This window comes from Melospiza melodia, unplaced genomic scaffold (assembly GCF_035770615.1).
Source record: "Melospiza melodia melodia isolate bMelMel2 unplaced genomic scaffold, bMelMel2.pri scaffold_47, whole genome shotgun sequence".
In the NCBI taxonomy this organism is placed as follows: Eukaryota; Metazoa; Chordata; class Aves; order Passeriformes; family Passerellidae; genus Melospiza; species Melospiza melodia.
Genome location: NW_026948793.1, coordinates 4842463 through 4856741, shown reverse-complemented (window position 1 = coordinate 4856741; position 14279 = coordinate 4842463).

Here is a 14279-nt window from a genome sequence, read left to right as displayed (position 1 = left end):
CCCCTCAGAGCAGACAGAGAAATATTCCCTGTGCCTTGGATTCTGAAACATTTAACCTAAAATCCCTTCACCCTTAATATGTGAAGTTGCCCAAAAATGTTTGAGGTAAGTAGGATTAGAAGGAGGAGAAAGAGAGAACAACAGAAAGACAGAAGATCCATAGAACAACACGCACATAGGTACCAACTGCTGGGGTTCCAGCATCGCAAAGAAAGGAACCACAGGAGAAGGCAGGATCCAGACCCTGGACTGCCCTCGTGCCCCAGCTTTTAACCCCCTGCTCCTTCATGGGCCCGCCCCTGGGGTGAGACTGCCAGTTGCATGTCCAATCAGAGCCATGGTAGGCACCAGCGGCTGGTGTGTGATTGATTGACAGCTCAGTCAATCAGAACTACGTTAGCACTGCCCGTACTGTGTGATTGACAGCTCTGCCGAGCCAGAGCTGGGGGCGGGCCTCTGTCCCACCACAAACCAAGGCCTGACCCGGCCCTGGCCCCACATGGGCATTCTGAGCATCCCAAGGTGTCTCAGGACATCGAACTCATCCAGCCTCTGACAGCAACCACAATGACAGTACAGAACCTCATGGAATCAAGGGTCAGTTCTGACCTCATGGTGCCTCATGGAATCAAGGAGACCATTGTGCAACTCAGGGGCAGTATGGATGCAAGGGTCAAAAATCAAACACTGGGGCCCATAGAAGCAAGGAACCATTGTGACACAGTGAGGCCGCATGGAGTCAAGGGAACCCTTGTGACTCTGTTGGGGCTCATGAAACCAAGAAGCCACTGTGGCACTGCAAGACTTCATAGAATACAGGAGAATACTGTGACAGTGTGGGGACCCATGAAATCAAGGAACCATGGAACAGGTCTGCCTGCTTTGCCTCCTGGGGGCTGTTTGACAGGTGCCATGGAATTTGACATGTAAAGGGCCACTTCTCATCTGACTGTGAATCACTGGGGCTCCGTGCTTTCCTTCCTATGGAAAAGAGCTCTCTTTCTTGTCTAGGCTTCTATGCCTGAAATTAGGATTCCACCTCTAAAATTCCCTATATCCAAGGGTTTCTCCCAAACAAAATCTGCCAATATAGTCAAGTGTGGCGAGACTCGGCCTCTGGTGATTGCCTCTCATCTGCCCCGGTGCTCGGTTGTTTCCTACATATGGAGACCATTGTGACAATGTGGGGAGCTGTGGGGCCAAAGGGCATTGTTACACTGTAGGAACTCGTGGAACCAAGGGAATCATTGTGACACTGGGAATACCATGGATCCAACGGGCCATTATGACACTGTGGAGTCTTGAGGAACTATGGGGGCCATTGTGACACTTTGAGGTCTTCTGAAATGCAGAGAACATTGTGACACTGCAGAGTACCACGGATCCAAGGGACCATTGTAACACTGTGGAGCCTCATGGAACCAAGGACATCACTGTGGTTCTGTTGGGCTGCATGGTCCCAAGGGGCCAATGTGAAGCCACGGGGCTTTGTGTAACCAAGAGACAATTGTAGCATTTCAGGGCCTCATGGAGCCAATGGGTCATTGTGATCCTGCAGGGCACCGTGGATCTGTGGAGAAAATTGTGGCATTGCAAGGCCCCATGGAATCATGGAGACCATTGTGACACTGCAGGGCCTCACGGAACCAAAGGGCCATTGTGACCCTACAGGGCCTCATGGAGGGAAGGGGCAATTGTGACACTATGGGAACTTGTGGAGCCAAGGGGATCATTGTGGTACCACTGGAGCCCATGGAACCAAGGGGCCATGGTGACACAGACGAGTTTCATGGAATCAATAGATCATTATGATAGCCTGGGCTTTTGAAACCATGTAGACCATCTAGATCCTTAAAGACTTGTGTGAACCAAGGGGCCGTTATGACACCAGAGGGCATCACGGAAGCAAGAGAACCATTGTGGCACTGCAGGGCCCTGTGGAACCAAGGGAACATGAAATAGGTGTGGCTGGCATGGACTCCCAGGGTTCATCTGACAGGTCTGGCCGACCTTGGAATGTGGAAGGCCACTCCCATCTGCCCCTGTAACACTGAGGCTCTGGGATTTCCTTTGTATAGAAAAGAACTGTCCATCTTTTCCAGGTATCCATGGCCAAAACTTGGATTCTACCTCCAAATTTCTGTGTATCCAAGGAATATTGCCAGACAAAAGTTGCCAGGACAGACAGGTCCTAGTCTTTGACTCCCAAGTGCCAGCACTTACCTGTTTTGCAAACACTGGAAAGGACTCTGTGCTTTTCTTTTTATGGAAGAAAAACATCCATCTTCTCCAGGCACAAATGTCTGAAATTAAGATTCCACATCCATAATTTCAAATGTCCAAGGGTTGGCCCAAGCAAACCCGCCAGGACAGACAGGTCAGGCTTGCCTTAGCCTTTGGTGGTTGCTACTCATCAGCTTCTGAAACATGGGGCTCCGTGGTTTCCTTCCTATGGAGACCAATGTGACATTTGGGAACCTTGTGAAATGAAGGGGCCATTGTGAAACTGCAGAGCACCATGGATCCAAGGGACATTGTAACACTGTGGAGCCTCGAGGAACCAAGGACATCATTGTGGCTCTGTTGGGCTGCATGGTCCCAAGGGACCATTGCAAATCAGCAATGTGAGAGTTAGCCCAGCTGTAACTCAGAGTCAGCCAGATTTTACCCCTGAAGATCTGGGCGTGAGTTTCAAGTCCTAGGAGTCATTCTTTTAACTTAGTGTGAGCTTGAGAAGTCCCCCATAAGCCTTTAGTGTCGTTATGCTAAGTTGTCCAAGTTCTACTCCCCTATTGGTTTATTAGTTACTTATTTCTCTTATAGGCTCTTGTTCTAGTTTTCAAGCCCCAAGTATCTATGTTGTTGATTCCTCCTTGACTCAGGTTTTAGGATCCTGCCCCTTGTACTGTGCTGGACTTCTCAATGTTTATTGTTTTTCACCCTGTTATTAAAGTTACTTTTAAACAACTGCATTTATCCTGCTCCTTTTCATTTTCACCACCCTTGCCCTGAAGTCAGGGAACCAGAGAGGTTTATTGCAGCCACCCTCATTGGGACATTTGGCGCCCGAACAGGGACATGGCATTCAGGGCTCCCTGTGTCAGTCATGTCAGCTGGGGTTAGCTGATGGATAGGTCAGAGCTCCCTGGGATTTTGGATTGTGCCTGGCCTGGCGGATTCATCGTTACTTCAAGGGACCTTGGCCAGAATCAGCAGGGACAATGACGGTTTCACCTGCATAGGATTGCAGGTGGGTTTGGGGAAATGCAAGACGTTCATTGCCCATTTTGTCACTGTGTTTTTACAGTATGCACCCATGTCCCATAATTAATTTGTAATGTTCCTGTGGCTCTTCTCCATAGGGCAGAGAAAGAGAAAAATGGGCAGCCAGATGTCCAAAGTAGAAAGCAGCATATATGGATGCTTTCATTCTCACTGATCATGACAAAATATTTTCAAAGAACAAATTAAAATCAATCATGAGGTGGATCATTAACAATTTTCCAGATGCCTCTGCTGATGAAATCCATACCACTGAATTTTGGGAGTCAGTGGGATTTAAACTGTACAATTTTTGATCAAAAGGGACCTCATTGCACCCTGCGTGCTCCCCATCTTCCACACCACACTTGACCAGCAAGCAGTGTGTTGAAAACTCAATCCGTTGGTAACTCCTAACTCGGGAATTCCCTTCAAACCTGCCTTTCTCAAACCTTTAATGATGGTCCAAGAAGGCAATGGCCATGCTGTCTTAGAGCATCATGCCCTGGAGACTCAAGACAGAACGAGCCAAAATATGGCTCAGGAGCCTGACCACGCTCCCTCCATCTTGGCTCCTACACTTCCTGCTACCACAGCTTTCACTTCTGCCCTGAAAAAAGCTCCAGACTCCAACCACACAACTGCGGGTCCTGCCTTCACTGTCAATCATTTCCTCTCCACCCTGGACCATGCCTCCAGTTAAGGAAGGAGACTGGCAAATAGCCTCAAAATTCCTCATTGCCCTGTTATGTTATGAAAAAAGGGGGGAGAATCCCAGGTATCAGCCACTGGTTTGCAGGGAAATCAAGGATCTTTGTTTCTAAAGACCATAGGAATGACATAGCTTGCTTTAATGATCTAATGAGGGCCATGTTTACAGCAAATGTCTCAACCATGTATAATTTAAAATATGTTATGTTGTTGTCACCTACAGAATACACCTGGTGGGAAGAGGGATGGAAGTGTTTATTATGCTAACAGCAATGAGTATGCTAATAATGAGGCAAGGGCGGAATTGACAATCAGCCATCTAGCTGGAGAAGGACAACACAGCCTACCAGATGATCAAGCAGTAGGTATCGCCAGAGAAGTATTGAATGATATCAAAGAGGTGGCTTTGAAAGCTTTAATCCAGGTATCAAATGGCAGCACCCTCAATTTGAAATACTTTGGATGGCTGCAGCTAAAACTTTAGGACAATCAGACCATCTTGGGTGCCTGTTAAGTAAGCAAACCAATGCTACCTCCCTCACAATGAGTGGCCTGCTCTCAGACATAAAGACCATCAGATATGCCACCTCTCCGAACAACGATAGAGTTTTTACTCTGGGCACATGGGTATGGCTGTGTAGACTCTGAGGGCATGTGTTGCATGAACCTCTCCATCCACAGCGAGTCAATCCACAAGAGCATTCAGGTACTGAAGGAACGGTTCAAGAAGTTTCAAGTGGAAAAAAAAGACTGGGTCAAACAACTCTTCAAATCCAAGGGACTAAAGGATTGGATGATGTCTAGCTAAAACAGGACATTTATTTTCTTAATTGTTGTTGTATTGTTAATTCTCTCGTGTTTGTTTAGATGCTTTTAGAAAGTCTTATAAAATTCTTTCAGTTCCATCTTTGTTGTAAAACAGAAAGGGGGAAGATACCCAACACAGCCTCCTCGTGGACCACTTGGAAAAGAGAATTGGAGGCCAGGATGGCACAAAAACCTCTCAGAGACTCAATTTTGGAAGGAAATTCTTAAAAGTACCTAAAAGTATACTTAAATCCATAAAGTACCTTAAAAACCTTGAGTATCTCAAGGCATTAATGAGCCCCACTGAGTGTCAGTACAAAGCTCTCCAGGGACTCAATAAAGTAGATAACTGGGGCCATGATTGCAAAACCTCTCACACAGTGTGTATTAACGGGAAACACCAAGTACCTTAAAATAACTGAAGTACCCTGAAGTACTAATGAGCTCCAATGAGTGTTGTTACTGAGAAAGCCTCTCCAGGGACTAATTAAAGCAGATAATTGGAGGCCATGATTGTACAAACCTCTCAGAGACTCCAAGGCAAAAGCCAAACCCAAAGTCCTTTGAAAAACCTGCAGTCCCTACAGGGAGCATTAAGGAGCCCCCAGGGCCATTCCTGAGCAAGGCTCCCCAGGGACTCCTTCCAGCAGATCCTTGAGGCTACTGGGATGTGGGCTGGGGGGGGATGCTGAGGGCAGGACAAGGGGCTGACAGTGCCCAGCCTGGCTGGGGCTGTGCCAGGAGGCCCCAGGGCCTCAGGACAAGGTGTCTCCTCACAGCCCTTGGTAGCACAGATCCTGCTGTGCCCCAGGGCACCAAGACTTGGCTTCTCTTTGTCCCCACCCGTCAGCACTGCCTGCAGATCTCTGCTCTGCCTGGGACCTGGGGACACTTTCTCAGTTGTGTCCCTCAGCGGGACCCATTAAAAGTCCAAGAAAGTTTGGAGTTGGATTCTGACTTGGAGTTCTGGAGAGGTTTCTTCAGCTCCCTCTCAGGGAATGATGTTCAGGGCCTGAGCACAAAGCCCCAGAGGCTCATTAAAGTCCTTGTGCTGTGTCTGTGCTGCTGAGCTGGGCTGGGCTCCTGGCACAGAGGCAGCTCCTGGTAAGCAAGAAGAGCTTCAAAAGCACATTTCTCTTGATGAGCAGCTTTTCTCCAGCCCAGCAGGGCTGGGGCACTGCCTGCAGCCACCCCAGGCACAGCACAGAGGCACAGAGAGCTTCAATCAGTCGGGGCTGGGAAGGTGCTGAGAAGTGCCTAGGGCAGAATCACTGCCAGCCCTTGGCACAGGAACCTCTAGCTGCAGGACAATGCAGCTGCAGCTCCTGGAGCCATCTCCTGCAGCTGGAACATCCCAATGCCTACAGACCCTGTGAGTACATTCTCCGATTGTCTCTTGTGCAGAGCAGCCAGGGGTGCACAGGGCTGTTCTGCAGAGCAGGGTCCTGCAGCCCAGGGTGCTGTGCTGGAGCAGGGACTTTGCTGCCTGCCAGGGACAGCTCTCAGCCAGCCCTGGCAGCTGCTCCCAGCACTGGGGGACAAGATCTGGATGGGAGGAGACAGCTGGTCAGGCTTGGAATTTCTCTCTGTGTGTGGGGAGGATGCTGCATTGTTCAGGACTGCTTCCAGCCTGCCATTTCCCTGCAGAACATTTCCAAGTAGATTATGCAGGGGGAACAGCGAGGCATGAAAGGGAAAATCCTGTTTTTTTTAATCTGCTGTTCTGGTTGTCTGGATGTGAAATTGCACATAGATATTCCTCTCTCAGTTCAGGCAGAAAAAATAAAACAAAATTTCCCTTATATCTGACTTAATTGGGTAGTTATTGAGATCAGCACAGGGCATCTTAGAAGCAGGATCACTGTTGCTTTTCCAGCCTCTTCAGGGTTGCTCTGACGTTGTGATCAGAGCCTGCCGAGCCAGAGCTGCCCCAGGGCAGTGTCTGAGCTCGGAGGGGTCTTCAGGGCAGAGCTGAGCCCCCAGGGCTGGGCTGGGCTCTGGCAGCACTGGCAGGGCCCAGCCCTGGGCACAGGGAAGCAGCTGCTGGCAGGGACAGCTCCAGGCAGCAGAGCCCTGGGCAGGCAGTGGGGGGAAAGTGCCCCCAAGCTGTTCTGGGATATTTCAAGTTCTCTCCAAACCCAACTATTCCATGGTTAGTTTTTTTACAGATCCCGATGTCAAGGCAGCGCAAATGTCCAACAGCAGCTCCATCAGGCACTTCCTCCTGCTGGCATTGGCAGACACACGGCAGCTGCAGCTCCTGCACTTCTGCCTCTTGCTGGGCATCTCCCTGGCTGCCCTCCTGGGCAACGGCCTTATCATCAGCGCCGTAGCCTGCAGCCACCACCTGCACACGCCCATGTTCTTCTTCCTGCTCAACCTGGCCCTCAGCGACCTGGGCTCCATCTGCACCACTGTCCCCAAAGCCATGCACAATTCCCTCTGGGACACCAGGAACATCTCCTACGCAGGATGTGCGGTCCAGCTATTTTTTTTTGTCTTTTTCATTGCAGCAGAGCTTTCCCTGCTGACCATCATGTGCTACGACCGCTATGTTTCCATCTGCAAACCCCTGCACTACGGGACCCTCCTGGGAACCAGAGCTTGTGCCCACATGGCAGCAGCTGCCTGGGCCAGTGCCTTTCTCTATTCACTGATACACACAGCCAATACATTTTCCCTGCCCCTGTGCCATGGCAATGCCCTGGGCCAGTTCTTCTGTGAGGTGCCACAGATCCTCAAGCTCTCCTGCTCCAAATCCCACTTCAGAGAACTGGGACTCATTGCTATAAGTTCCTGTTTGGTATTTGGTTGTTTTGTGTTCATTGTTTTCTCTTATGTGCAGATTTTCAGGGCTGTGCTCAGGATTCCTTCAGAGCAGGGACGGCACAAATCCTTTTCCACCTGCCTCCCTCACCTGGCCGTGCTCTCTCTGTTCCTCAGCACTGCTGCATTTGCCTACCTGAAGCCGCCTTCCATGTCTTCCCCATCCCTGGATCTGGCCCTGTCACTTCTCTACTCGGTGGTGCCTCCAGCCCTGAACCCCCTCATCTACAGCCTGAGGAACCAGGAGCTCAAGGCTGCAGTGAGGAGACTGATGGCTGGATGCTTTCAGAAACATTAAACTGCTGGCCAATTTCTGCAAATCACCTATAATAAAATCATCTTTGATACTTCTTATTGGCTTCAGTGTGGAAGTTTGTTTTGTTTGCTTTAGTTTTTTTATATTATCCACAAAGACGTCATTCTTTCTGCCATTTCCCATTTTGTTTCTCTCAACCTTGATTTGTGGCCACAGACTGTGTCAATGAGGGGTTGTACTCTTGATAGCTTTAAAGGAACTAAAGGATCTCCCAGCAAAGTTTTCTGCAGAGATGCCCTTTTGTTGCCTTCTCTGGAGCTGCAGCAGCAATGTCTGTGTGCAGAGCTGGGGGCAGATCAGTGCTGGCCCAGCAGCTGTGCCCAGCAGCAGCAGCACTTGGTGTTGCCAGTGCTGCTGCCGTGGCCCTGCCCCGCTGCCCTGGTAGCCCTGGTGTTGCTGCAGGGCCTGAGTGCTCTCGGGGCCAGGCACAGCCCTGGGGGTGGCAGTGCCGGGGCTGCAGCAGGGACAGGCCATGGGCACTGCTGGGGCAGTGCTGACGCCTCAGCCCAGGGCCTGGGGGCTCCAGGCTCCTTGCCCAGGCTCTCTCAAGAACACACCCAGGCCAATGCTCAGCACAGAAAGCCCTGTGAGCAGCCCCAGGTTGGCCTTGTCAGGCTGGGGGAAAACAGCATGGCTGGGGCTCTGCAAGGGCCCTGGGGCAGAACGGGAAGGAGCAGCAGAGCAGGGGCTGATCCATCCCCAGTGTGCTGGACAGCCCAGGGCAGCGTCCCAGAGCGTCCTCATGCAGCTGCCAACAACATCCCCCCTCTGCAGCCCTGGCCTCTCCCCCAGCTCACACAGGTGCCCTATCCTTGCAGGCACAGACACAGCAGCACTGGCTCAGCAGCCTCTGTTTGCATTGCACAGAGCAGGGGGAGCACCCCCATGCTGTTGGTGTGGGGACATGAACCTGAGGGGGCACAAATGCCATCAGCCCCTGGGGCCAGCAAGGGCTGGGGGACACCAGGGAAACCACTCAGCTTTGTCCTGGCCTCTGCAGTCAGCCAGAAAGTTTGTTCCCATCAGCTGGGAGTTTCCTGTGCCACTGCAGATGCTGTTGCTCAGAGCCAGGGCTGCCTGGCAGCCACCCTAAAACTTCCCTGAGCATTTCCTCTGCTTCACCTTTGCTTTTTTTACTCTTCCCTGGTAGTAATTTCTTCCTTTTGCCCACCCCTGTTCCTGCCCTGGAAAAGGGCAAATAGCCCATCTCTGTTTGCCCCTTCCTCTCCTCTCCCCAGCCTTGTTGCCCTTTTCTGGGACACACTCCAGCCCCTCCATGTTCTTCCTAAATTGGGGGACCCAGAACTGGACACAGCACTTGAGATGCTGCCCAACCAGTGCTGAGCACAGGGGAAGAATCGCTGCCCTTCTCCGTCTGGCCACACCATTCTTGATCCATAGGAGTTCCAGGGGTATGATAAAAGAAATGGTGGAGAGGGGGTGGGAATAAAGTGCAATTGATTGTCAGCCATGAAGGGTCCTGATATTTGTATATATTCAGACTGCATTAGAAGGTGCTGGGGGTCAATATCAACTGGAGATTGTAGATATCAAACTATAAAAAGGAAAAGAAAATAGAACAAAAACTTCTCTCTGCTTTTTTTTTTTAAGATAGCAGATTGAATTTTGTTACGTTTGCTCAAGTATCCCATCATAAAAAAAACCAAACAATATTAAAAGTAGCAGCAATTTAAAATGAATAGTTAATATAAAAAAAACTATAAATTGGATACAATATAATTTGATTAAAATAAGGGGTAATTTGGTTCCAATAATAGCGCATAAGCAAAAGATAACCACGGGGTACGGAGGGCAGGGTTCTGGGACCGTTGCCACCTCACGTACAAGCTTGCCAAGTGAAAATCACCCTTTATATGCCATGTGTCAATACCATCTCCTCCCATTTTCGGTTCATCATATCTCTATCTCCACCTTCATTACCACCTTTACCACTCATGCGCCACCACTCGGTTTGGTGGTCGCACAAGTCTTTGGGGGTCGTCACTGATGAAGGCTCTGTAGTCTTCTTCTGTGTCCTTTAATTCACCTTTGGGTTACACATGCACACCAAGTCAGTACAATGTAAGCCAAGACTAACATATCGCTATATCTACATATCAAGGCATTAAATCACTTATAATTAGCATTTTCTGGGACCCAATCAGGTTTTTGCTCATTTTTAGCAATGACATCTTTGCGTTCTCTCCTGTGATCCTTGAAAACATCTGCCGGGAGGAGGGGGTGGAGCCCCTCCTCTCCCTCTCTTCTTTTTCATTACAACTTCTAACTTTTTATTATTCCCAAATATTAATTAATGTATCAATATTGATTACTGTTTCAATTTTTATCAGCATGAATCATACCTATTTATCACAAATCCCCCATTTCTCTTCGTGATCATTATGATTCATGCTTTATTAAAAAGCTATGCTCTGATATGTTTTATATTTTTTCAGAATTTTGGTTTTCTTGTTGTCTCTTTTCAGCTTCAAACTTTTCTAGCATTTCTATTACTGCCTCTAGTCTTTCACACTCTCTTTCATGTTTAGTTAGCATTTTTTGGTCTATTTCAATCTTTTTAGGTCTTTGTTCTTTAACAGGGGTCGATTTAGCTTTTAATACTATTATAGATCTTGGTTTTCCTTTTTCTGCTGATTCTGAATCTAGAGACATTGTTGTAATCTGCATCCCCTGAATCACTGAGGAATTAGCTTAATAAAACACAAAATCATACAAGGCAGAAACAGAAGTCTCAGAATTGAGCTTAACAACATGAACTCTAACTTTTTCTTCCAAACACTTCTAAAGAGGTTATCCCACCAATCTGCTTTCAAGATTGAATTCCACTTTTGTACTGACACATGAGCTACTCTTTTAATTTCTTCTGCAAGTTCTGTGATAGCTTCCCCATAATCATCAATTTCTACACAGCACTCAGATTCATTAAATCTCTCACCAACTCCCCCTTCTTCTGCTAACAAATAGTCTAGGGCAATCCTATTTTGGTACACAAATGCCCGCGTTTGTGTATGTTGCCTGGCTAACATTTTTAAATCACTGGAGGTGTGATTTGACACTACCTCTACTGCTGCTTGGAGCCTTATTAATCGATTCAATGGGTAAACTGGGGTCCTATATCCCCATGACCTATCCTGAGCTCATGTTGCTAGTTCATAATATGCTATAATTTGTTCTGCAGGCCACTCGTCCTCCCATCCTTTTTGGTTCCCTCCTGCTGTTGGAAAGTTGAAATTCAAGTCCCTTTTACTCTGCTGCAGGGTTTCATACAGAGGAGTTCTTAACACATTGCTCCTAAATCTCGGTAGAGCAAAGAAGGAGAGTTGTATTACTCTAAATGTACAGGTTCCTCCCCATTTTTGAAGTAACTCACTGTATACTCGTTCCCCCCAAATCCAATATATCCCATCTGAGGCTTTCCATTTCTTATCAGTTTTCTCCAGTTGTTCTCAATATGACCTCAGGCTGTCGATGGATTGGTAGGGGTTAGCTCAGGACTTCTGTACTATCATAAATTAATCTGTTCATCCCATTCACAGTTATTTTTTTTTATTGGTCCTCAATATCTTATAGGGGTTTCAGGTCACCAAACTTTTGAACAATCATCCATATTGACTACTAATGTGCATTTACAAAGAGTATGCCCCACTACTTTATTAAATTTCCTTCTTTCTCGAGTTACACAAATTATTCTAATTACTTGATGGCTTAAAATCCATCCTTCAGGTCTCTTTAATGTTCCAGAAATTTGGGTGCAATTCTGCTTTAAAAATTGCTCTGGAGCTAAGTTCTCAGTTTTTCCACAGCCATCTTTCAGCCATTTTTAAACCTTTACAAATCCAACATTTGGATAATCTCAATTCTGTAGCAATCGCTTGTATCAATCCCACAAACAGATTCTTATTTGAGGCTGGCAAATCCCAATCTTTGTAGTGCTGTTTTAGTTGTTTATACAGTTCAGCCAATTCTGTTGACTCTTTTCTCCTGTTTTGTCCTCTATTCCCCTTTGTTTCTTTTTCTTCTTTTATTTTCTCTTTCCATTTTTCTTTTAGTGCCTGGTTTCCCATGCCTGTACTTGGATCCTTTCCATTATCATCTCTTTCAAAACAAAAGAATCTTCCATATTGAGGGCAAATTTGATCACCATGGGGATAAGGAGCTTGTCTATTATATCTCAAAATTTTCCTTATCCAATACATCTTTCTTTCCTTAATACAAACATCTATAAAACTGCTGTGATTGTAGCAAGCAGAACTAACATATATGTGTATCACAAACACGGATTTCATCTTGTCCTTAATCCACACAGGTTGATTGCAATAATCACAAATGTTGAAATTGCTGGGACTTGGTTTTTGCTCTGATTGCTTTTTCAGTGCCAAAACTCTGTCCAGTGTGGCTCTCTGGCTTTGGCCAACTGGCCAGGGTACCAGAATGATCACAGTGAAAATAATCCTTAGGAAATTTACCTTTCTATCTTTCTCAAGGCCACTTGGGTTGCAACCAAGGGCTGAGATGCCAGTCTTCTCGGCAGCAAAGATAATATCTCAGGATCTAGTCACTGGTGCTTTTAGTTTCCTTGGTACCCATAGCCCCACAGAGTTTGCTTGTCTCCTCTTAAATGCCATTTCCCAGTTCTAGCTGGTTAAGAAGCAATAATTAAAACAAAAAGAACAGTGAAAAGATTAGGCCGGAACACCATAAACCTGTATTTTCCAAAATTTCAGGGATGTGCCAACCACAATAAGATTTTTCTAATTATTTTCTGCTTCAAGGGCGGGGAGTTCATTAAGTCACTGCCTCCAACAGGCAAACTCACAGCACCAATATGCCGCTGCAATGTGCCTATTATGTGCTATATTAACTTCTTCTCCACAACAACTATCAATTATGAGACACTCATCTATAATATTATGAGTTGCTCCTTCTCTTATTTGTGCTATAGCCAATATAGCAAAAAACCAATTGATCTAAGTTTTCTATTAATCCAATTGCTGCTGGAATGGTCCCGTCTCCCAGTCTCAAAGGTATCCAAAAAAATTACTAGCAATGCATTCTATAATTAGCCGGCTAAATACATAAGCATAGCAAAGCAAGCAAATCAATTGTCTCTCCTTCTCTTCTCTCTTAGTTACTTTCCACCATGAGTTAAAGCAAAGTGTGCAAACAATACATAACCATGGATGACACCCTAAACCATGTTTACCGCACTCCCAACATTTTTGTCTCTGAGCTCTTTTAACAACAGGTGTTATCAATCTCAGTTTCTGGAATTGCAGTTCTGTAATCAATTCTAATAATGTGTCAGGTGGGTGACCCTGGAGGAGATTTTCGATCCTTTTTAGGCTGTTCCCACCGATTCAGAAAGTCTTTTATTCTTTTTCCACCGGTGTTCCCCTGCCTCTGAGCTCAAGGGAATTGTGGTCCGCAGCCACTCCAGGATGCCTAATTCATTCTTAATAAATCAGGGTTAATATAAATCTACTTAAATCCCACCATATTTTCACATTCTTGGAATTTCGTGTTCCAACAATATTTTAGCTACCGTTTAAACTGTAGCCCGAGCTGCTGGAAATGCTTCAACTCACTGAGTTAGTTGATCTATTATAAATAACAAATATTCCACTGAGCCACTTTAAGCAAGTCTACAAAATCAACCTGGATCTTTTCAAATAGCCTGTAGGCTTTTTTTTTTGTCCCCCAGAGGGAGGGCTCTTTAACACTTTCTTATTTACCTTTTGAAAGGTAAGACACACCTGGGTAATTTGTTTTCCAATTTCAAATATCCTTATGCACCCATAAAATTTTAAAAAGTGATCACAAAAGGCTCTTGTTTCCCAGTGTGTCTGTCTATGCAAGTTATCTAAGATCTAATGTGCCACTGGTTTTTGGCATCATAATCCTGCCATCGGGAAAAACTCACTTTCCCTCCTTAAATGCTGCTCTTCATTTCCTTATAGCTGCCAATTAAGGTCGCTCTTTTTGCTTCTTTATCAGCCAAATTATTTCTCTGACTCTAATATCCCTCCCTCTCTGGTGTTCCTTTATATGAACTACTGCTATTTTCTTTGAGTCTTTTAAAGCTTCAAGTATCTGAATTATCAATCTCCCGTGTATTAACCCTTTCCTTTGAATGTTTATAAATCCCCTTCCAAATTTTTCTAAAAATATGTACTACACAAAAAGCATATTTGGAGTCTGTATAAATAGTCCCTTCTTGCCTTTTTAGTATTAATAATGCACAGAGTAATATATAAAATTCACAGGCCTGTGCTGACCAGGAGGGACTAAGGGGACGAGACTCCTTTATCCTGAACTTTTCCCACTTCACCTGAATGCC